Source organism: Ambystoma mexicanum, chromosome 3p (assembly GCF_040938575.1).
Source record: "Ambystoma mexicanum isolate Mex_15411 chromosome 3p, UKY_AmexF1_1, whole genome shotgun sequence".
NCBI classification, from domain to species: domain Eukaryota; kingdom Metazoa; phylum Chordata; class Amphibia; order Caudata; family Ambystomatidae; genus Ambystoma; species Ambystoma mexicanum.
Genome location: NC_090925.1, coordinates 388,143,092 through 388,168,425, shown reverse-complemented (window position 1 = coordinate 388,168,425; position 25,334 = coordinate 388,143,092).

Below are 25,334 nucleotides of genomic sequence, written 5' to 3'. Positions count from 1 at the left end.
TTTTTGTATTCGCCATATATTTAGGTAAGCAATGCGCCAACGCTCAATTAGTCTGTTTAATTTCAATACATCTAGAAATAGGAAGATTATTGATTTATTTGGTTTTACAGGTCCTATTGATGGAAACTGGTCCTGGCCGATAATTTATGCACAAGTTCAGTATAAATATAAGAGAATCTTACCAAGATTCGTAGACGTTGCTCAAGTTGTTTAATCCTGAAGAAACAGGGTAAGGGGAAATGTTTATTTTAATTACAGTATTTGATACTGACTAGAGTTATGAAGCTTACAGAGTATTTATATACGTTTTTCAATTCAGACCACTACACAGGAACAAATTTGGTGAGTAGACTTTGATATTATCTGTTCATGGGTATACGCATGTCCACTTACTAATTTCGAGCACCAGCTATTAGCCAAAATAGCATGTTTATCTAGTTTCCACGTATAATGCACCGGCTCGGGTTCAGGTGGCAATTGAAAGCACTATATGTAATTAACCTATTACATTAGTGTGTTACTTGAATGTCACACATTTCGGTGTGTTTGAAGCTGGCAATTCACGCTTGTTATGCACGGAATCTTTTCATTTGCAAGTACCTGCAGGAGCATAATTCCGTCACGAGATACACAGTATCTCTTTGTGTTAGTTTTGTGTTTCAATTGCTATTATATATTAGTTACAATTGTATATATTTGTGTACATATATATATAGCTAATTATCTTTTGATAATTGTAATTTTCAATCCCCCATGTTTCCGCTCAACATTCCTGCCATGGATTGACAAAACTGGTATGTAAATATGATTTCATATGGTACGGTTTGGCTACCTGTACATTTTGTTCACTTTGTTATGTATGATTTATTATTTTGATTCATAATTTTATTATGTATGGTAACATCTTAACAGCCTTGAGAACGACCGATAGGTCGAAAGAGGTGTCGGCTGTGTGAATAAATTAGAATCAGTGGAAACAAGCACTTTTGAAGAGTTTAATTACTGTGAAACCTTTGTTATTATATCAGATGATTGAATTTGAGGGCTTTGGCGCAATACAGCAAGACGTTTTATCAGGTCTCTTGTTATCATGCCTGTCTCATATATCGTGTTAGAGTGGGATGCAACTCAACTGAAACAAGTTGGGGCACCCTGAAGTACGAGAGGTTAAGTGATAGAGCCTCCAACCCTACAGTGCTGACTAAAGGGACTGTTAGGTTCGATCTTTGTAGTAGCCAAACAGAAAACATCCCGCCAAAAGAAAGACGTCTTATCCCTACTGATCTTGTTCTCATTCCACCACCCGGAACATACATCAGGTTGGCTCCCAAGTCACGATTTTATTGGAAGTTTGGCATTGATGTCCTGGCCGGGGTGATCGACCCCAATTTTAGAGGGGATGTAAAGGTACTACTCCTTAGCCATGGGGAGGAGGCCTTTCAGATCCAGGTAGGAGACCTAACAGCCCAGGAAATACTGGAGAGGGTGATGTTGCCTATCCCTAGAGAAGAGGGGGAGAACAAGGTAACTGAAAGAGGGGCTTAAGCTCTGGGGCGGCTGATGCTCACACTAGTTCTACCCAACCCCCAGCCACACTCGAAGAAAGCTCTGACTTTCTCCCTGACTTACCCTTTGCTCAGCGGAACAATCCTTTTCTCACTCAAGACTTCTTACAGGTTATACCAGAGTCTGAGGGTCGGAAGGCAGGAGTGTGATGCTGGAATTGCATCGGAGGGACAGGGCCTCCGTATCCTTGTCCTTTACTGCCTTTTTATTGTGTGTTCTGTCGTGTTTTCTGCGCAGGAGTTCATGTGGGACTCCTGGCGGTGCAGCTCTCTCTCTTTGGGTTTGGTGAACAGACCCATGGGATACCCTTACGGCACCCATAGGTGGGGGTACACCCTGTGCCCCTAGTGTATGTTTTTGGACACCTGTGGGTGGCCCGCAGACCGGGGTATGGGCTGGTGGCAGCTCCATGCTGAATATGACAGGTGCGCTGAGTATCGTCCATTTTGGGATACCCAGGCCCTCCCATTGGAATCAGTTGATTCCTGATGAAAAACAAGATGGCCCCTGTGGCCTCTTGCTTTCTATTGCCTGTTACCTTGTTTTCCCAAAGTCCTGGGAAGCCCTGAATCTGTCCCTTCCCCCTGACTGGCTGTTGGGTGGAAGTTCCATATATGGTGTTGTTGTGAAGTCCAGTCCAGACTGACTGGAGCCTTCCCAGTGGCTGTATGTTGTGGGTCCACCCTGTGGGTGGGACCTGGTTGAATGGAGTGTGTGACCCAATCCACATTCCTTGCTGTGAGTGTCTGAGAGGGAGGAGGATGGCCTGAATGCACTGTGTGCCTGATTGGCTGACTGACTGCATGAATGCCCTTCTGTATGATTGGTTGCTGAGAGTGACCCAGCAGTGTGGATGAGAGACAAGATAGTATATCTGGGGACCTCTCACCACTGGAAATTGTTCAGAAGCTGTGTCTACACTTGAAGAGTAACTGGAACTGCTGATCCTCGACGCCCAGCTGGAAGAAGAAGACTTGCTGCTGCATTTGCTTCGACCTGATCTGAAAGCTGCCGAATTCGTCTAAGACTGATCCGAGAGAGGACCTGGTAAGGCGTCCTCTTCCCATGCTCCGAGGGACCATCGAGCACCGCTAACCTTCGCCGAAGCTCCCTGGAAGTCAGACCCTCGAAAGGCTGCCGACCTGAGACGGGACCGTTGAGGAGACCGAAGCAAAGCACCCGGACGCTGTCGAAGTCTATTGCCGTCGACCAGGGTTCACAGGTTTGTGTAACCGCTGGAGACCCGTCGAAGTTGTGTTGCCCAACCGTGGGGACCACTTGACGCCATGCCGCAGACGACCGGAGCCGCCCGCTCCTTTGCCTAAGAACATTTGAATCCAAGGACTCCCTTGTCCGCAACGTCGACCGCTTTGTCCCGCCAGAGAAAGTCGAGGACGACCAACGCGCCGAAGAGAATCCACCCGTGGGTTTGCCACCACCTGAAGGCCACAAAGACTTCGACGACTCGACACCCTTGCTGGGCCACAGTTCCTCTGAAACTCTTTGCGGTCCTGAACAATCCATCGCCAAGGTGCCCTGCACACCTCATCCTCGCAGGACGTCGCTGACTAGCACCGCCTGGATCGACATCGGGGTCTCGGCACCCTTGAACTTCTCATCGCCGCCGCCGACGCCAAGTTCACCATCTTCGATGCCTCTCGACGATCCGTGGCACCTGCTTTAAAGGGAGTCACTCAAGAAGGATCCCTTGACGTGTCTTCGAAGAACTCTACTCCACCAGGAACATTGGGGGGGTAAAACATTAATAGGAGGAAATAAACAATATTAATGAACAATATATGGACTGGGCTTGTGCTATATATCTATATTTTACAGGTTGCCCAGGTGGGGGGATCTCCACACAGAACTGTACCTAGTGGTAGGGGCCAGTGTTCTGCCTACAGTTTCAACCCTCTTGCTTTCGTTCCTATCTCTATTGCTGGTTTCTGCGTTATTGATCTGTGTGACATTTTAACCATACAGTTGATGCACTTTAATGAGATTCGATAACATTGGTGGTACCGCACTGGGAAGCGATTTGGGAAATTATGCGGCAAATGGGTATAGGTCCAAACTTCATGAGCTGGGTTAAGCTACTATACCATCACCCGGTAGCAGCAACAAAAGTGAATGGGTACACTTCAAAACCCTTCCAGTTTGGTAAGGGCACGAGACAAGGCTGTCCCCTATCGGCTTTGATCTTTGCGTTGGCAATTGAACCTCTAGCAATCCTGTTAAGGTCCACACAAACATGGAGTGGCTTCAAGTGGGCGGACGACTGGGAGGATAAGGTGTCCTTATATGCAGATGACCTATTATTATACTTGGCGAATCCACGGGTCTCCTGCCCTGTGGTATCACATATACTAGTGGGATACGGTAGGTTCAGCGGACTCTGTGTCAATTGGTCAAAATCCATACTATTTCCAGTGAAGCAGATAAATAATGCTATACCAGATGAATGTCCTTAACGAATTGAAATGGATCAATTCAGATACCTAGGTATACTAATTACACATAAACTGACAGACTATGTGGGGAACAACCTATACCCGATAATGACCAGGTTTAAGGAAGATGTCCGTCACTGGATGTCCCTACCACTCACAGTACTAGGACGTGCTGCACTCTTCAAAATGATGGCTCTCCCCGATTCCTTTACATATTACAAAATGCACCACTACCCATTGCACCCAGTGAGTTTCGCAGGATAGACCAGACGCTTAGAAAGTTGTTGTGGAAAGGGGGTCACCCACGCCTTGCACTTACTACCCTACAGAGATCCATATGGGAAGGTGGAATTGGACTCCCCCGGCTACAGACCTACTACTAGGCCAGTCAAATGGCAATAGTAAATGATAAGCTACATGGGGACATCACACTACCGCACAATACAATACAGGATCCCGCTACGCAAGAAAGGCCCATTATGAACCTTCTCTACCGGAAAAAAAGCCAAGCTTCCACCCAGTCTATGTCGTCACACATAACCCTGGTCTGGACAGACACACACAAATACTTAGGTTGGGACAAAAAACTAACCCTAGTGCAACCACTATGGAACAACAGGCTGCTCCCAGAAATCAGCAAACTCCCTAAGTGGCAAGCATGGACCCAACTAGGCATTGCGAAAATTGGAGATGTAATAAAAGAGATTGAGATAAGATCATTTGCAGACCTAGCTGACACCTTTGCATTCCCTCCCAATGAGCAATACCATTACATGCAACTCACACACGCACTTCAGGCTCACCTCCCGGAGCTGTCTGATATACCTGATTACTCCCCGTTGGAACGCAACGTATTCCCAGAATTGCTTGAACATAAAGTCACATCCACTATGTATAGCGCCATAAACTCCTTCGCGACAAAAGAACTGTCGGGCCTGAAAGCCAAATGGGAGAGGGAGGTAGGTGACATACTGCCAGAAGAATGGGTAACTGCATTAATGTACCCCAGAGAATCGATTATTTCCTCTAGGCTTAGATTGATTCAATTAAAGATCTTACATAGAATATACTATCCAAGAGTGGCATTGTTTAACTGGGGGAAGACCACTAACCCGAACTGTCTGAGATGTAAGAGGGAGCAGGGGTCCTACTACCATATACTGTGGGAATGTGCCATCATCCAACAATACTGGCAGCGGTGCTGCGACGAACTATCGAGGGTAATGGGAAAGAGAATACTTGCAAATCCAAAACAACTACTGTTGGGAATAGAAGCGGAAATTGAACTAACAAGGTACGAAAAGGCGTTCCTATCCACCACCACTGCAATACTCAAAAGGAACATATCGCAACTATGGGGCATCGAAAGACCACCGAGCTATGAACAATGGGTCACGGATGTAGACATCTTCATTGCTATGGAGAAAAGGGTTTATACTGCCACAGGGTGTCCTGAGAAAGCCCAGAAAATATGGCAGAACTGGGAAGATGCGCATTAATAGTAGTCTATAATGCCAAACCGGAGTGTCACTCGAGGACTAGCTATTGTATAAGGTTGTGTGATATGACAGGAACAAGGTGTCGGGGCATGTTTAGAGGCTCATTGCCATAGGACTATGCGGGGAACTATTGGAGGGCGGGAAAAGACAGTTTTGTTTACCCCGTTGTATGGGGATGTAAATTTATTTTTTGTGTTGCCAAAAGACAATAAAATGTTTTATTAAAAAAAAACATTGGTGGTACCACTTTAGAATTGTATATATTTATCATTATTGATTTCCGAGTACAAAGTGCGTTATTGTGATCGTGTACATTCCTTTGAATATTAATTATATAAAGACTGTGTTTTCAGTAATAAAGTGTGTGGAGACTTCTTTGTGGGGGTTCAGGGACTACACTGTACTTAAGAACCAGCCTGCATCACCTCCTGAGAAGCTAGGCCTTGATTGCTCGACTACGTTACCAATAATAGAGAATCTTGGCTGGGGTCCTCTGTGCCTCTCCTCTACCATATAGAGAGCGAAAGTACAGACACCCCCCTCCAGTCTTTACAAGGAGGACCATTTTTCTTTTTTTTAGAAGGACTCCTGTATAGAGAGGATGTTACTTCTGAATTGATACCACAAATACAACTAGTGGTTCCCTGCAGTCACAAACAAATAGTGCTTGGGATCGCACACTCACATCTCACAGGAGGACATTTAGGTCAAGCTAAGACACAAGTTCACTTGGCTAACAAGTTCTATTGGCCAGGGATACATGTCGACACAAAACATTTAACTCAAACCTGTGAAACGTGTCAGCGTACCAGTACTCACTAACCTCCTCCAGCCCCTTTACATCCATTACCCATTATTGAAGTGCCATTCTCGAGGATTGGAATGGACATCATTGGCCCCCATGAAAAATCTAAGCTAGGGAATAAATACGGATTGGTAATACTTGATTATGCCACCCGCTGCCCAGAGGCATTTCCCCTGCGTAATACCACCACCCAGTAGATACTCAAGCATTTGCTTCCCTTCTTCTCTCGAGTGGGCTTCCCGAAGAACATTTTAATGGACCAGGGTACCGCCTTTATGAGTTAGCTCATGGGAAAGTAAAAGAGCTACTTCATATAAGCACCTTGAGGACGTCCGGTTGCCACCCCTAAACGGACAGATTAGTTAAACGGTTTGATAAGAACCTTAACAACATTCTTAAAAATCTGGTTGGCAAGGATGGAACCAATTGGGATCAGATGATTCTGTGGGCTCTTTTTGCGATAAGGAAAACATTTCAAGCCTCCACTGGTTTTTCACCCTTTGAATTATTGTATGGTTGAGAAGCCAGGGATGTTTTAGATATGCTTTGAAAAACATGGGAGGAAAGGGAGGAAGCTCCAATACCATTGTCCCAGGCAGCCTCCTGTTTAAAAGAACATATGGCAATCATTTGCTCTCTGGTCCAAGATCATCTTGGTAAAGCCCAAAGTCAACAGAAAGCATCCTATGATAAGAAGGTATCCCTTTGGTCTTTTTCTATCGGGCAAAGAGTCCTTGTGCTTCTCCCTACCTCAGATAACAAGCTTATTTCTAAATGGAATGGGCCATGTGAGGTTTTGGACAAGACAAGACCCTGTAATTATAAGATCGCCCAGTCAGATAATCGTCAGAAGATTCAAATTTACCATCTAAACATTAAAAGAGTGGAATGAGAACACCTCTGAGTCTAATGCCACAGTGTTATCTTGTGTAATACCAGAAGAGGTGAACAACAATACTGTGATTCCCGCTGATATTGATATTTTATTTGTATCATGTTCATACACAAGTGTTTCAAAGCGCGACAAGGCAAGAGAGGGGTACAAGGGAGAACAAAAACAACTATCTTACTAGGCCCAGTGACATTGAGAACGTGCAAGTGCATGGGAGAGGGAAAGGGGAAAAGTGCAAGGAAGGGGGAAGAAGTGGAGAGTACAGAGCAAAGAACAACAGATAAATGTTAAAATAAATAAATAATAAAAGGCAGCAAACAGTGGTAGTGCAGCCAGCAAGTGGCAAGTGCTGGGTTTAAGGCAGCAGACAGGGTATGTCTGGTGAGTGTAGGAAGGAAAAGGTGGGAACTGTATGGTTACAGATACAGGCCCCTGTGCAAGGGATTGCCCGGAGGCAATGCAGGTGGGTGGCAGGGTGAACAGCTATGTGGGCCCGGAAGACAGAGGGTAGGCCAAGTCCACGGTGCTGAGAGAGGGAAGATCAGCAGGGGAGAGGAGGGGCAAAGGCAGAAGCAAAGAGGAATTTATTGAGCTGCTTCCAGAACCGGAGATGGTTCTGCTCAAGTTTCAGAGTGACAAGGATGCTGTTCCAGAGGAAGGGCCCAGCCGAAGACAGAGATCTACCCCCATTTCATTTCTTTGAATAATGACTGACCCCGAGGGAGTTAGAGGTAGAGGAGCAAAGAACTTGGGAGAGGAGTTATTCACGGAGGGATAGCTGAAGGTATTTTGGGCCCAGGCCCCAGAAAGCCTTGTGGACAATGCAGAGGGTTTTGAATGTAATCCTTGCGTCCACTGGGAGCCAGTGGAGAGATTTCAGGACTGGAGAGATACGATCCCAGGGCTTGAGGCCAAGGACAAGTCTTGCAGTCCTGTTCTGGATGAGTTGCAAAGGGTGGAGAGTAGAGGCAGGTAGATTTAGAAAGAGGCTGTTACAATAGTCCAACCTAGAGAGAACCAGGGCTTGGGAGACAGTGAGCTTCCGGGGGAAGGAGAGGAAAGGCAGAGTACCTTTGAGGAGGTGCAGCAGGAAGTTTGACTTTTTAGAGACCTCAGAGAAGGTAAGCATGGAATCAAAGATGACCCCAAGGTTCTTAGCCTAGCACAGGGGTGCACAACTGATTTTGACAGAGGGCCGAAAGTACCTTACATGAGGGCTATAGTGGGCCGAAAAGTAAATGTGGGCGGGGCGGTAGGCGGGGCGTGGCAGGAGGCTTTTTAAACCCCCAATTTCTACTAAACACATGGAAAAAGAATGTTTTTGAGGGGTAACGATTTTTATTTGCATTTCAAACTTACATTTTGTACTACACATTTTCCATTGTTATAATTTATTTCTATTTAGTTATTGTATCTCGCATGTTTAGTTAACTTATATATATTTTATTGACCCTAGATTGGACATGCCGTTATTTTGGACTGCTACAGTTTGCTATTTGGGTTGCCCAAGAGGAGTATGGCCTTCTTTGAGTCAGGTTTCCTCAAAAAGCCAAAGATGAACATCTCCCAACTGTGCCTGTTTTAGCTTTATTATTGGGTTCACTCTTGCAGTGCAACACTATGCCCCATGTCCCTCACCCCCAACCAAACACTATGCCCCATGGCCCCCTCACCCCCAACCAAACATTATGCCCCATGTCCCTCACCCCCCACCAAACACTATCCCCATGGCCCCCTCACCCCCAACCAAACACTATGCCCCTTGCCCCCTCACCCCCAACCAAACACTATGGCCCTTGCCCCCCTCACCCCCAACCAAACATTATGCCCCTTGCCCCCCTCACCCTCAACCAAACATTATGCCCCATGGCCCCCTCACCCCCAACCAAACACTATGCCCCATGTCCCTCACCCCCAACCAAACACTATGCCCCATGTCCCTCACCCCCAACCAAACACTATGCCCCATGGCCCCCTCACATCCAACCAAACATTATGCCCCATGGCCCCCTCACCCCCAACCAAACACTATGCCCCATGGCACCCTCACCCCCAACCAAACACTATGCCCCATGTCCCTCACCCCCAACCAAACACTATGCCCCATGGCCCCCTCACCCCCAACCAAACATTATGCCCCATGTCCCTCACCCCCAACCAAACACTATGCCCCATGGCACCCTCACCCCCAACCAAACACTATGCCCCATGTCCCTCACCCCCAACCAAACACTATGCCCCATGGCCCCCTCACATCCAACCAAACACTATGCCCCATGGCACCCTCACCCCCAACCAAACACTATGCCCCATGTCCCTCACCCCCAACCAAACACTATGCCCCATGGCCCCCTCACATCCAACCAAACATTATGCCCCATGGCTCCCTCACCCCCAACCAAACATTATGCCCCATGGCACCCTCGCCCCCAACCAAACACTATGCCCCATGTCCCTCACCCCCAACCAAACACTATGCCCCATGGCCCCCTCAACCCCCAACCAAACATTATGCCCCATGTCCCTCAAACCCCAACCAAACACTATGCCCCATGGCCCCCTCACCCCCAACCAAACACTATGGCCCTTGCCCCCCTCACCCCCAACCAAACATTATGCCCCTTGCCCCCCTCACCCCCAACCAAACATTATGCCCCATGGCCCCCTCACTCCAACCAAACACTATACCCCATGTCCCTCACCCCCAACCAAACACTATGCCCCATGTCCCTCACCTCCAACCAAACACTATGCCCCATGCCCCCCTCACATCCAACCAAACATTATGCCCCATGGCCCCCTCACCCCCAACCAAACACTATGCCCCATGGCACCCTCACCCCCAACCAAACACTATGCCCCATGTCCCTCACCCCCAACCAAACACTATGCCCCATGGCCCCCTCACCCCCAACCAAACATTATGCCCCATGCCCCTCACCCCCAACCAAACACTATGCCCCATGGCACCCTCACCCCCAACCAAACACTATGCCCCATGGCCCCCTCACCCCCAACCAAACACTACGCCCCATGGCCCCCTCACATCCAACCAAACACTATGCCCCATGGCACCCTCACCCCCAACCAAACACTATGCCCCATGTCCCTCACCCCCAACCAAACACTATGCCCCATGGCCCCCTCACATCCAACCAAACATTATGCCCCATGGCTCCCTCACCCCCAACCAAACATTATGCCCCATGGCACCCTCACCCCCAACCAAACACTATGCCCCATGTCCCTCACCCCCAACCAAACACTATGCCCCATGGCCCCCTCACCCCCAACCAAACATTATGCCCCATGTCCCTCACCCCCAACCAAACACTATGCCCCATGGCCCCCTCACCCCCAACCAAACACTATGGCCCTTGCCCCCCTCACCCCCAACCAAACATTATGCCCCTTGCCCCCCTCACCCCCAACCAAACATTATGCCCCATGGCCCCCTCACCCCCAACCAAACACTATGCCCCATGGCCCTCACCCCCAACCAAACACTATGCTCCATGTCTCTCACCCCCAACCAAACACTATGCCCCATGGCCCCCTCACATCCAACCAAACATTATGTCCCATGGCCCCCTCACCCCCAACCAAACACTATGCCCCATGGCACCCTCACCCCCAACCAAACACTATGCCCCATGTCCCTCACCCCCAACCAAACATTATGCCCATGGCCCCCTCACATCCAACCAAACACTATGCCCCATGGCACCCTCACCCCCAACCAAACACTATGCCCCATGTCCCTCACCCCCAACCAAACACTATGCCCCATGGCCCCCTCACATCCAACCAAACATTATGCCCCATGGCCCCCTCACATCCAACCAAACATTATGCCCCATGCCCCCCTCACCCCCAACCAAACACTATGCCCCATGTCCCTCACCCCCAACCAAACACTATGCCCCATGTCCCTCACCCCAACCAAACACTATGCCCCATGGCCCCCTCACATCCAACCAAACATTATGCCCCATGGCCCCCTCACCCCCAACCAAACACTATGCCCCATGGCACCCTCACCCCCAACCAAACACTATGCCCCATGTCCCTCACCCCCAACCAAACACTATGCCCCATGTCCCTCACCCCCAACCAAACACTATGCCCCATGGCCCCCTCACAACCACCCAAACACTATGCCCCATGGCCCCCTCACCCCCAACCAAACACTATGCCCCATGTCCCTCACCCCCAACCAAACACTATGCCCCATGTCCCTCACCCCCAACCAAACACTATGCCCCATGGCCCCCACACACCCAAGCAAACACTATGCCCCATGGCCCCATCACCCCCAAGCAAACACTATGCCCCAGGGCCCCCTTACCCCCAACCAAACACTATGGCAGTTGGAAAAAACATCTTTTTGGAGGTGTACCGTTTTATTTGTATTTAAAACTTACATGTTGTACTATACATTTCCCCAAATCATACAGGATGAAACAGTGAACCAGACATAGTTGATCAGTGAGAAACATTGCAGCGTTTCTCAGCTGTCAGTTTCTGGATCTCGGGCTCCAGTGAGGTTGTTCCTACTCTCAGGATAGCATGGAGATGTTGGTCAGTTAGTCTTGTCCTTAGGCTGGATTTATGTAGTTTCATTTGTGAAAAAACTTGCTCACAAATGTAAGTACTGCCAAACATAGAAACCATCTTTAATGCTTCCCGTGAAAGATTGGGGAATTGCGCAGTGTCCAGAGACTGATAGAAGACTAATAAAGGCATCTTCTGTGCTTATTTTTGAGGGCACTACAGCACTGAAGTTCAATCAGTTCCAGTTGCAGTTCAGGTTGCACACTGTCAACATCAGCTGAGAAAGGGTCTGCAAAAAGTTTAAAAGAGGCTCGCTGGGATTTGAATTGTAAGAAACGATTCTCAAAAACATTTTGCAGTTCCTTCAGGACCTTCACATGCCGATACCACCCTCCATACTTGTCATGGGGGAAAACCTCTGCACATGCGGGGTAGTGTGCCCAGTGCTTTAAGTGGGGTAAGAAATTGAGGGGGGGCCCTCGTTTGGGGGCGTGGCTTCCATTGTGGGCGTGGCCTAAAACGTGCACAAATCATTGTAAGGTGCGCAAACAAATATATAAATGTATGTGAGCATTTATATATTTGTATGCGCACTACTATGGTTTGTTTACCTTTCAAGCCTTATAAACATACCAATGTTACGTATTTCTAGGTTTATAAAAAGGTGGCTTGAAAAGTGCACAAACCATAGTAATTTACGCACACTTGTGTGCTTACCTTACTATGGTTTATGCACTTTTCAAGCCACCTTTTATAAGCATAGACATTTATAACATATTTCTATGTTTATAAAAGACGGCTTGAAACGTAAACAATTCAAGGCATCTTTTATAAAGCGTTGAGGTCGGACAAAACCGGAGGTGGCTTTGTCCATCAACAAAGCTTTATAAAAGATGCCTTGAATTTTGCACGTTTCAAGCGGTCTTTTATAAACATAGAAATGTTTCTACGTTTATAAAAGATGGCTTGAAACGTATACAATTCAAGGCATCTTTTATAAAGCTTTGCCGATGGAGAAAGGCGCCTCAGGCTCTGTGATCTCTGCTCAGAGCAGATGGATCACTGAGCCTGAGGCGCCTTTCACCCTCTGCGAACCCGCGGGCTCGGTGATCTAATCTGCATATTAGATCATGGAGCCCACGGATTCGCTGAGGGTCAGTGACCTGGCGAGGGCAAACAAAGGAACTGTAACTTCCCTGATGACCCCTCAGATGAGGGCTCATCAGGGAAGTTAAAGTGACTCACAGAAGTGCCAGCCAGCCTCAGCGACGCTGTGCCTGGCTGGCACTTCTGTCAGCTCCCCTGAAATTAAACTGGCAGGCGCATCTCCCGTCGCGGCTGCGGCGGGATAATGCATCCCGCCAATGTTGTGGGGGATGGGGGGCCCCAGCAGGGCCCCGGCTCAGTCCCACTTTTTGGAGACTGCCGGGGCCCGGCCCCGGCAGGCCCCGGCCCACTTTAAGCACTGAGTGTGCCAGCATCCCTTTCTCCAGTTGGGCTGTCAGAAGCCTTAACTTTATTTCAAAGGCACAAACTGCCTCAAACAGATCCGATATGAGATTTTGGCTTCCTTGCAACTGTAAATTGAAATCATTGAAATGGCCTGTCAGGTCAGTCAGAAAAGCAAAGTCGGCTACCCAGTCAATATCTAGCATGACAGAAGTGTCCATTCCCTTTTCATCAAGGAATGCTTTTATTTCGTGCCGTAAAGCAAAGAATCGCTTCAGCACATTGCCACGACTAAGCCATCGAACATCGGTGTGATATAGGACATCACCATAATCCGCCTTTACCTCTTCTAGAAACGCCTGAAACAATCGGTGATTTAAAGAGCGTGCACGGACAAAATTAACCGTTTTCACAACAAAGTCCATCACTTGAGTGAATTTCAAATGTTTTGCACATAATGCCTCCTGGTGGATTATGCAGTGATAATTTTTTAAATGGACAGCCTTCTCGCCTAAGTGCCTTTTCAAGCAGCCAATAAACCCATTTTGCTCCCCAACCATGGCTGGCGCCCCATCAGTCGTCACGCCTACCAACGCATCCCATGGCAAATTTAAATCATCAATGACTTTTTTGAAAGGCATTAAAAATGTCAGCACCAGTAGTCCTGCCATGCAAAGATACCAGGGAAGCCAGTTCCTGAAATACTTTGCATTGATTATCGACCCCCCGAATGAAAATTAAGAGTTGGGCTGTGTCACTTGCATCTGTGCTCTCATCAAGGGCAGCTGAAAAGAACTTGACATCCTTACACTGCATTTTCAGTTGGCTGTAACAATTGTCAGCCATATCTACAATGCGCCGCTGGATACTCATACGTGAAAGGGGAACATTTGTAAAAACATCTTTTTTTTCTTTACACACTGCCTCGCAAATCTCCATCAGGCAGTCTTTAACGAAATCCCCATCTGTGAAAGGACGTGCTGACCTTGCAATAAGCCGAGCAACCTTATAACTCGCACAGGTGGCACATTCAGATTCTTTTTTTTTCTGGGCAAAAACACCCTGTTGCTTAGCCAGCTGTGTTTTTAGCTCCCCAGCTTTCTTAATTCTCGCTTCCCCCTGCAAATCCTTATATTGTGAATGTTTTGATTCACAATGGCGGCGGATATTATATTCCTTGGGGACTGCTATGCGTTCGAGACAAATGAGACACGAGTACACATCAGGTTTGGACTCGATGAAAAAAAACTTCTCAGTCCACTCATCCTTAAATTGACGGTGCTCCTGGTCAATCTTTCTTTTTTTTACTGCACTAAACATTGGCAGGGACATCTTTGGTAAAGATACGAAATCCACTGTTATGCTCCCACTACGACGGTCCAAGTCTAGAGTATATACAAATTATATACTTTTTGGAGAATCCTAGAAGCGACAAAAGAACAAGATCAGATAAAGAACACAGCCTTGCCAGCATACCTTTTCATGCACTTATTGATGGATACTTTGAGGAATAGCAGACTGCATAGCATATCAACCTGCTATGTTTGAGATTAAGGTGGAAATTGAGGACATACTTTTTTTAAAAAAATAACATTTCAAAGCACAAGCTGTTGCCAAATTATGAGCTTTTGAAAGGAATTATCACAGGATGACCAATTACTTTAGTGAACATACAAAGAAAGTGATCTCAGTTTCTTCCTGGGCAGGGCAAAACTGGCAGGAGCTCCACCATATTGCGCCAGAGAAATAGTTTCTGCTCGTGCTTCTATCCCCCTGAACAATGCTTGATGGGGTTGTAGAAAGGTAACAATTACCCACACTCAATGGGTCTCAAACGCTTGATCGAGGTTTAGTTGCAAAATTACAGGAGCAGACATCATCCAGGACCTTACTAGAAAAGGCTGCAGCCGATTTTGAAAGCTTTAGGAATGTACAAATAACCACACCCACTGCTGACCCTTGACACTCTGGCCCAACATCTCTAATGATATGCTATGATAGTTTATTTCTGGTAGAGCCGGAGAATTACACAAGGTGAGGGAGAGGGGAGGAGAAAGGAGGGAGAGGAACAAAACAAGCTTTTATCGTACTAGGCCTGACGACATTTCAGATAGTGCTGGAGAGGGAGAGGGGATAGTAAGTGGGGGTGGGGGGCAAACATTTGTTACTATCATACCATGTCCAGGGACAATTCTGGACCTAGGAGTATGATCTTTAGGGGACTGCGGCGAATGCCAAAGAGCATCACTAAATGGGAACAGAGCTACATGGTGATGCCGATTTGGGTTTGGCCCGGGATTTACACACTGGGTGCAGTTGCTATACATCAGGCCAGTGGCCAGGGTTCGCACTGGCAAACACATTTCACTTGCCTGTGTGATCCTACAGGGCACCAGGCAAGGCTGCCAGTTGTCTCTGATGTTATTCACCCTGGCCCACCTCACCCCCCAACTCAGCACACACACAAACATGCACCCATACAGACCCGAACCCCCCACACCCCCCAACTCCAAACGCCCACCCCCAAATCAGCACACACACACAAGCACCCAACCAGACCCGAACCCCCACCCCCCAACTCAGCACACTCTCAAACATGCAAACATACAGACCCAAACCCCCACCCCCCAACTCAGCACACACACAAACATGCACACATACAGACCCGAACCCCCCACCCCCCCAACTCCAAACCCCCACCCCCCAAATCAGCACACACACACACAAGCACCCAACCAGACCCGAACCCCCACCCCCCAACTCAGCACACTCTCAAACATGCAAACATACAGACCCAAACCCCCACCCCCCAACTCAGCACACACACAAACATGCACCCAGACAGACCCGACCCCCCACCCCAAATCAGCACACACACAGACCCGAACCCCCCACCCCAACTCAGCACACACACAAACATGCACCCATACAGACCCGAACCCCCCAACCCCACCAACTCCAAACCCCCACCCCCAAATCAGCACACACACACAAGCACCCAACCAGACCCGAACCCCCACCCCCCAACTCAGCACACTCTCAAACATGCAAACATACAGACCCAAACCCCCACCCCCCAACTCAGCACACACACAAACATGCACCCATACAGACCCGACCCCCCACCCCAAATCAGCACACACACAGACCCGAACGCCCCACCCCCAACTCAGCACACTCTCAAACATGCAAACATACAGACCCAAACCCCCACCCCCCAACTCAGCACACACACAAACATGCACCCATACAGACCCGACCCCACCCCCCAACTCAGCACACACACAAACATGCACCCATACAGACCCGAACCCCCCACCCCTCCCCAACTCCAAACCCCCACCCCCCAAATCAGCACACACACACACAAGCACCCAACCAGACCCGAACCCCCACCCCCCAACTCAGCACACTCTCAAACATGCACCCATACAGACCCAAACCCCCCACCCCCCAACTCCAAACCCCCACCCCCCAAATCAGCACGCACACACAAGCACCCAACCAGACCCGAACCCCCACCCCCAAACTCAGCACACTCTGAAACATGCAAACATACAGACCCAAACCCCCACCCCCCAACTCAGCACACACACAAACATGCACCCATACAGACCCGACCCCCCACCCCAAATCAGCACACACACAGACCCGAACCCCCCACCCCCAACTCAGCACACACACAACCATGCACCCATACAGACCCGAACCCCCACAACTCCAAACCCCCACCCCCCAAATCAGCACACACATGTACAAGCACCCAACCAGACCCGAACCCCCCACCCCCAACTCAGCACACACACAAACATGCACACATACAGACCCGAACCCCCCACCCCCCCAACTCCAAACCCCCACCCCCCAAATCAGCACACACACACACAAGCACCCAACCAGACCCGAACCCCCACCCCCCAACTCAGCACACTCTCAAACATGCAAACATACAGACCCAAACCCCCACCCCCCAACTCAGCACACACACAAACATGCACCCAGACAGACCCGACCCCCCACCCCAAATCAGCACACACACAGACCCGAACCCCCCACCCCCAACTCAGCACACACACAAACATGCACCCATACAGACCCGAACCCCCCAACCCCCCCAACTCCAAACCCCCACCCCCCAAATCAGCACACACACACAAGCACCCAACCAGACCCGAACCCCCACCCCCCAACTCAGCACACTCTCAAACATGCAAACATACAGACCCAAACCCCCACCCCCCAACTCAGCACACACACAAACATGCACCCATACAGACCCGACCCCCCACCCCAAATCAGCACACACACAGACCCGAACGCCCCACCCCCAACTCAGCACACTCTCAAACATGCAAACATACAGACCCAAACCCCCACCCCCCAACTCAGCACACACACAAACATGCACCCATACAGACCCGACCCCACCCCCCAACTCAGCACACACACAAACATGCACCCATACAGACCCGAACCCCCCACCCCTCCCCAACTCCAAACCCCCACCCCCCAAATCAGCACACACACACACAAGCACCCAACCAGACCCGAACCCCCACCCCCCAACTCAGCACACTCTCAAACATGCACCCATACAGACCCAAGCCCCCCACCCTCCCAACTCCAAACCCCCACCCCCCAAATCAGCACGCACACACAAGCACCCAACCAGACCCAAACCCCCACCCCCAAACTCAGCACACTCTCAAACATGCAAACATACAGACCCAAACCCCCACCCCCCAACTCAGCACACACACAAACATGCACCCATACAGACCCGACCCCCCACCCCAAATCAGCACACACACAGACCCGAACCCCCCACCCCCAACTCAGCACACACACAACCATGCACCCATACAGACCCGAACCCCCACAACTCCAAACCCCCACCCCCCAAATCAGCACACACATGTACAAGCACCCAACCAGACCCGAACCCCCCACCCCCAACTCAGCACACACACAAACATGCACCCATACAGACCCGAACCCCCCACCCCCCAACTTCAAACCCCCACCCCCCAAATCAGCACACACACAAACATGAACCCATACAGACCCGACCCCCCACCCCAAATCAGCACACACACAGACCCGAACCCCCCACCCCCAACTCAGCACACACACAAACATGCACCCATACAGACCCGAACCCCCACCCCCCCCAACTCCAAACCCCCACCCCCCAAATCAGCACGCACAAGCACCCAACCAGACCCGACCCCCCACCCCCCAACTCAGCACACACACACAAACATGCACCCATACAGACCCGAAGCCCCCACGCCCCCCAACTCCAAACCCCCACCCCTCAAATCAGCACACACACACAAGCACCCAACCAGACCCGAACCCCCACCCCCCAACTCAGCACACTCTCAAACATGCAAACATACAGACCCAAACCCCCACCCCCCACACACATCCAACACCCCCCCACCCCCGCATCTCAACATACACACAAAATACATTCAAATCCAAACATCCGACACACATCCAACACCCCCACCCCCACATCTCAACATACACACAAAATACATTCAGATCCAAACATCCGACACACATCCAACACCCCCCCACCCCAACATACACACAACAAACATTAAAATCCAAACATCCGACACACATCCAACACCCCCCCACCCCCGCATCTCAACATACACACAAAATACATTCAAATCCAAACATCCGACACACATTCAACACCCCCCCACCCCCACATCTCAACATACACACAAAATACATTCAGATCCAAACATTCATACACATCTGACACCCCCCCACCCCCGCATCTCAACATACACACAAAAAATATTACAATCCAAACATTCATACAGATCCGACACACATCCGACACCCCCCCACCCCCGCATCTCAACATACACACAAAATACATTCAAATCCAAACATCCGACACACATCCAACACCCCCCCACCCCAACATACACACAAAAAACATTAAAATCCAAACATCCGACACACATCCAACACCCCACCACCCCCGCATCTCAACATACACACAAAATACATTAAAATCCAAACATCCGACACACATCCAACACCCCCCCACCCCCGCATCTCAACATACACACAAAATACATTCAAATCCAAACATCCGACACACATCCGACACACATCCGACACCCCCCCCACCCCCGCATCTCAACATACACACAAAAAACATTAAAATCCAAACATCCGACACACATCCGACACACATCCGACACACATCCGACCGCCCCTCGCAACATACACACACAAACAAAGCAAAACAGACCCGACACACAAACACAAACAGACCACTTACCGGAGACGTGCTGGAAGGCAGGCAGGTAAGCGGCAGGTAAGCTGGAACGCTGGACTCGTACTACGGCTGGCATGGTCCAAGGCTGAAATGCCTTCCGGCATCAAGCCTTATGGACCACGCCAGCCGTAGTGCTGGCCCTCTATTGGTGCAGCACACACGCATTACGTGGCTCGTAGGAGCGACGTGGTGCGTGTGTGTGCTGAGCCAATGAGGGCCAGTGTTTTGTCCGGCCCGGAAGACAACAAAGACTTTCCTAATGGAGGGCGGCCACGGGCCGCCCTCCATTAGGAAAGTCTTTGTGCCTCGCGGGCCGGACAAAAGAGCATGGCGGGCCGCAACTGGCCCGGGGGCCGTATGTTGTGCACCCATGGCCTAGCAGGTGGGGGTAGGAGGAGAGCCAAGAGAGGCCGGCTAGAGAGTAAGAGGAAAGGAGGATGAAGGTGTGCTCATGAGGAGGATCTCTGTCTTGCTGTCATTCAGGCAGAGATCATTGTCGGCACACCAACCCTGAATGGCAGTTAGGCAATCAGAAATGAGAGAAGGAGAGGAGGTGGCAGAGGGAAGCCTGAAAATGAGTTGAGTGTCATCTGCATATCACTGGAAATTGGAGCAGGAAAATGGCAATGCAGTGGGTGAGAGTTGCCAGGTATTGGTTGAAAAGCAAGGCGAGAGGTTAGACCCCTGGGGAACACCACAGGAAAAAAGGAAGATAGATGAATGGAAGGACCCAAGATGGACCTGGGAATGTTTATCGGAGAGGAAAGGGGTCAGACAGGCCAGAGCCTGATCGGTGATACCCAGGTTGTCATGGAGGCGGTTGAGTAGGATGGTAAGGTTGACTGTGTCGAAGGCAGAAGAAAGATCAAGTAGGATTAGGACAGAGGGAATACTAGAGTCAAGGTTGGAGAGCAGATCTTCACGGGTGTTCAGGAGAGCAGTTTCCGTGCTTCTGGCAGTTCTAAAGCCAGACTGATGGTCGTGGAGACAGCCAACTGAATCGGAATGAAGGTTAAGTTGAGAGATGGCCAGATTTCCAGGAGTTTGCCCAGAAAAGCAGTAATGGAGATTGGGCGATAGTTAGCCAGGCAGGAAGGATCAGCTTTGGGATACTTGAGAAGAGGATGCACAAGAGAGTGCTTCAGATGGGAGGGGAAGGCTCCTGTGGAAAAGGAGAGGTTGCAGAAATCAGCAAAGGTCGGATTGAGGGTATCAATGTGGTCCTTGATGGTTTTAGAGGAACACGGATGGACCTGTTTAGACAAGGCTTTCACAGATCAGACTTGTCTAGCGACCTCGTCAGGGGAGAAAAGAGGAAAGGATGAGAAAGAGGGGGTGGGGGTGGCTGAAGAAGGGTTAGCATTCACAGACGGAGAAGGGAGGGGGGAGAAGAGGGTGGACAGGATGTCCTGAGTTTTTGGGATAAAGTGAGAGGCAAGGGAACTGCAAAGAGCCTGTGAGGTGGCAGGAGGGGTAGAGACTGCAGCAGGGTTGGCCAGCTCTTTACAGATTTTAAAGAGTTTGGCTCGAAAGAGACACAACAAAAAGATCTTCTTGAACTGCTAGAGCAATTCCCCGATGTGTTATGTGAAGAGCCTGGCAGAGTGAAATGAATATACCATCACATCTGTACCCCTGCAGGCAAGGTAGTGCATCTTAAACTATATATTGGCTACCTGAGGCCTGTAGAAATATTGTCATCAAAGAGGTAGAACAAATGCTCCTGGCCAGCATAATTGAGCCAAATACCAGTCCCTGGTCCTCTCCCATTGTGTTAGTGGAAAAGCCAGACAAAGGCTGGAGGTTCTGTATAGACATCTCAGTCTTCGATGGCTAACCAATGCCTCATATTGATGATCTCATTGACAAATTGGGTAGTGCCGTCTATTTGTCCATCCTAGACTTGACCAAAGGGTACTGGCAAGTTCCTCTACATGGCCAAATAAAGAAAAGACTGTTTTTGCCACCCACTAGCTCTATATCAGTCTATATCAGTTTAAAGTCTTACCCTTTGGGTAGCATGGTGCCCCAGCAACTTTCCAAAGGCTAATGGATACGATTCTCCAACCTTATTCGGAAGTTTGTGGGCCATACATCAATGACATTGTAATCCACAGCCCATTTATACAAGCTATACACTGTAATAAGAGCCTTATGAGAAGCCCGGTTAACAGCCAACCTGAGAAAATGCAAGTTAGCTCAACCTGCTGTAAAATAGTTAGGGTTCTTTTTCAGAAATGCCAGTATTTGACCTCAAGAGGAAATGGTTAGAGCTGTTTTAGAGACCCCTACGCCCAAGACTGAAAATGATTTAAGATCTTATTGGATTAATTGGGCACTATCGAAGGTTCATACCTAATTGTTCTGATAAAACAGCAAGATTGACCAACAGACTACGAAACACAGAACCCTAGAAACTTAAATGGAATAAGAAGGAAGAAATATGTTATCGGGTCCTCAAGCAAACATTATGCCAAAGCCCTATTCTCAAGGTGGCAGACTTTTCTAAGGACTTTATATTACAAACTGACGCTTCCTTAACTGGTTTAGGTGCAGTGTTGTTCCAAATCCATGATGGGCTAGAACACCCCATTCTGTACGCCAGCCGAAAACTGTTCCCTAGGAAAAATACCTATTCAGTGATTGAACTATAAGCCTTAGCAATCAAGTGGGCCATCATACATCTTAAATATTACTTATTGGGCAGAAAGTTCAGATTGGTCACTGATCACTCCCCCCTAATATGGATCAGCCAATGGAAAGAGTCCAACCAAAGAGTTATGCAGTCATTCTTGGACTTTCAAACTTATTGCTTCTCAGTGGAATATCAAAAGGCAACGAGCAAGGAAATGGAGATTTCCTTTAGCGGTTCTCCTGTGAAGCATTTGAGTCCAAACCGCTTAGGGGACAGGTTTGCGAGAAACCTGATAGTATTCTCCCACCCACTCCCCTGGGAACTTCCATTCAGGTGGCCAGGGAAGGGCCATCACTTTTGGATCCCAACCCTGTGGGTGGACAAGCGAGGGAGGATCAACTGAGTGGAGAGTTACGATTATGGGGGATTGTGAGGAGAGAATCGTACCAAAATGTCGTCCTCACAATTACAACAGCGGAAAAATACTTTTTTACCCCCCCTTAAACCACATATATATGTGGGGGTATAGATATAATATTAATATGTGGGGTTGCGGGGGGTCTCCCCCTGCATATATATTTGGTGTAAAGGGGTTTAAAAAAATAAAAAGTTGACATTTTTGGCCGTCGCAATAATCACATAGATCCGTGAGGAGGATACCCAAGGGCGAGACCTGGTATTCCCCCAGTCCCAAAAATACCCCAACCTACCCTCCCTCAGCCTTTATGGGGTATCTCCAATCTCAACCCATCTCCCCTCCCCATTTTCAACCAATACTGAGACTAGGAAGAGGCAACTAAGATCAGTAAAGATTAACCATCGGAATAACATGCAGAAAGTAAGGACAACCTACCCTAGAAAGAAATCAGCTGTCCCACTAATAGAGTCAGGCAGGGCCAGGCAGTTGATAGTGACCATTTACACCTGACTCCACTTGACTGTGGTTTTCACCATAAAAGGTGTGGTTTCACAGAAATGGAGGAGCAAGCTGGAGAGGCACTTTGGACCAGAGAAGCCATAAATCTGGGAGCTGCAGGAAGGAGGGTCCGGAGGAGAGCGGCATGCTTCAATAATGGCCCGGTGTGCGAGGAGGGCTGCACTGTGGCTGGGAAGCCGTCTCTCCTGAGAGCCAGAGCGAGGCAGCTGAGACCCTGCTGGCAGAGTCCATGCAGTTGCACATTCCCTTGGCCCATGTGCTGGCCCAAAGGTGGCTGAGGGGTAGGTGGTGAGACCCTGACCTTGACCCAAAGCATCCTGGAAAGACCGTTTGCCTACAATACGCTACCCAGTGAGTTTCACATGACAGGGAGAGAAACTCAGGAGCGTGCAGGTGTTGGAGCGGGAAAGGGAAGAAAAAGAAAGATTGGTAAAACTGCACGAAGCAGAAAGCAAGAAGCAGAAAGTAGAGAGAGAGAAAGCACGTGAAAGAAAGCAACATAAGAGAAATGGTGTGCACGAGCGGTGCAGAAATAAAAAGGACAAAAAGTAAATAGATTTGAAAGAAAGGGCAAGCGGCCCAGATGTAAGATTAAAGCAGACAGAATTAAAGTAAGAGGAAGAGGGCAGACGAGAAAGTCAAGAGAGGGCAAGCGGCCCGAAAGGAAAGTAAGAAAAGGGTGTGAGTGAGCACAGAGAAGGAAAGTGACAGAGGAAAGGTGCAAGGGCGCGCAGAAAAGGAAAGGAAGTGCAAGTGTGCATGGCCAAATACAGAAATGAATGAAACAGAAGGTTCCAAGAAGCACAACAAAGCAGGAATGTGCAAGAGGTATAGAAGGTGTATAGAGGGGAAAAGAACAGTGCAAGTGCGCAACACAAAGTAAAAGGAATAAAAGGCAATGCAAGTGTGCACGATTAATACCTGAAGATAAAAGGTGCCAAGGAAAGTGCAAGTAAGAAATTAAAAGAGGGACAAAGGATCAGGATGGTCGCACTAAGGAAAAGCAAAGAGCCTGGCTTTTTCGAAAGCCTCTGATTCTACCCGATGAGAAGAGTGTATGTAAGAGGAGCTGTAAATAAGGAAAAGGCACATCCTGACCAAATGAATTAGTGTTTGGAACTGGAGGGTCCTAAGCTTGGGGAAGGGCCCCCTGAGAATCCTAAAAGGAACTGTGATATATTAGGTTTTGTGTTGAAAGTTGGAAGAGGCCTGGGCTTTGGCAAGGGAACCCAATTGAAAGGGGCGTGAGCTGGGGGAAGGGAACCCTAAAAGTCCCGGCCAAGATGGAGATTGGTTTGCTTTTTAGTTTTGAAAGTATTGAAGAATGGGGAAGGGAACCCCGAGAACCTTAAAAAGGGAACTGTGATACATTTCTTTTGTGGTGTTTGGAACTTGAATAAGTTGAAGCTTAGGGAAGGGAACCGGGATACCACCCAACGCAATTTGCGTTACCGAAATTCAATCAGGCGTATTTTTTGTTGGATCCCGAGTTGCAGGGGGAAGTATGTACCCATTTCCCATTGGGTTCATTGGATGCAATGGGGTTGGGGTGGCGCTATTAGCGCTGGCGCAAATAGCGCCACAGCAATAGTACCGAAAACAGCCCATAAAATTGAGATTTTTACCTTCAGCAAAAATCTAGAAGTAAAACTCCCCTTTTCAGCCAGAATCATGACAGTGCCAGCCGTTAAATACGGCGGTAATAGCGTTACCGCCACATTCAAGGACTGCCGCCCAACTCATGATGAGGCACAAAGAGACTGAGACACTTTAATTTGCTGCAAGGACCCTGTGGCGAAGGTCTTGCACACAGCTCTGTTTGATTGAACTAATTTTGGTAAGCTTAAAACCACGCCTGGCAAGAAAGCCACCGGAAACCAACCCTGGTTTTCCTATTTTTCTGTTGAACCAATGCTTTTAATTTTTGACAAAAGACCCCCTAACACATTTTTTGCATAGAGTGAGGACAAGCATAGGGTTAGACACAGATACACTTTTTATTTGGACTTCCAGACATCGGCGGCCCTTAGAAGCATAATTTCAGGGAAACACCCCTTTATAGTTAGGATTAGCTAAGTATTACACCAAGACTGAAACTTGAAATAAAGGTTTTTAAATCTTACTTCCTGAGTCTGTAATGACTTTCTGCATTTAGGGGGTACTCTGCTGCAAATCACAGGGCTCACAATTGTAGAAGTCTCTAGCATGGCGGTGGAAGCAGGACCGTTGCCTTTTAG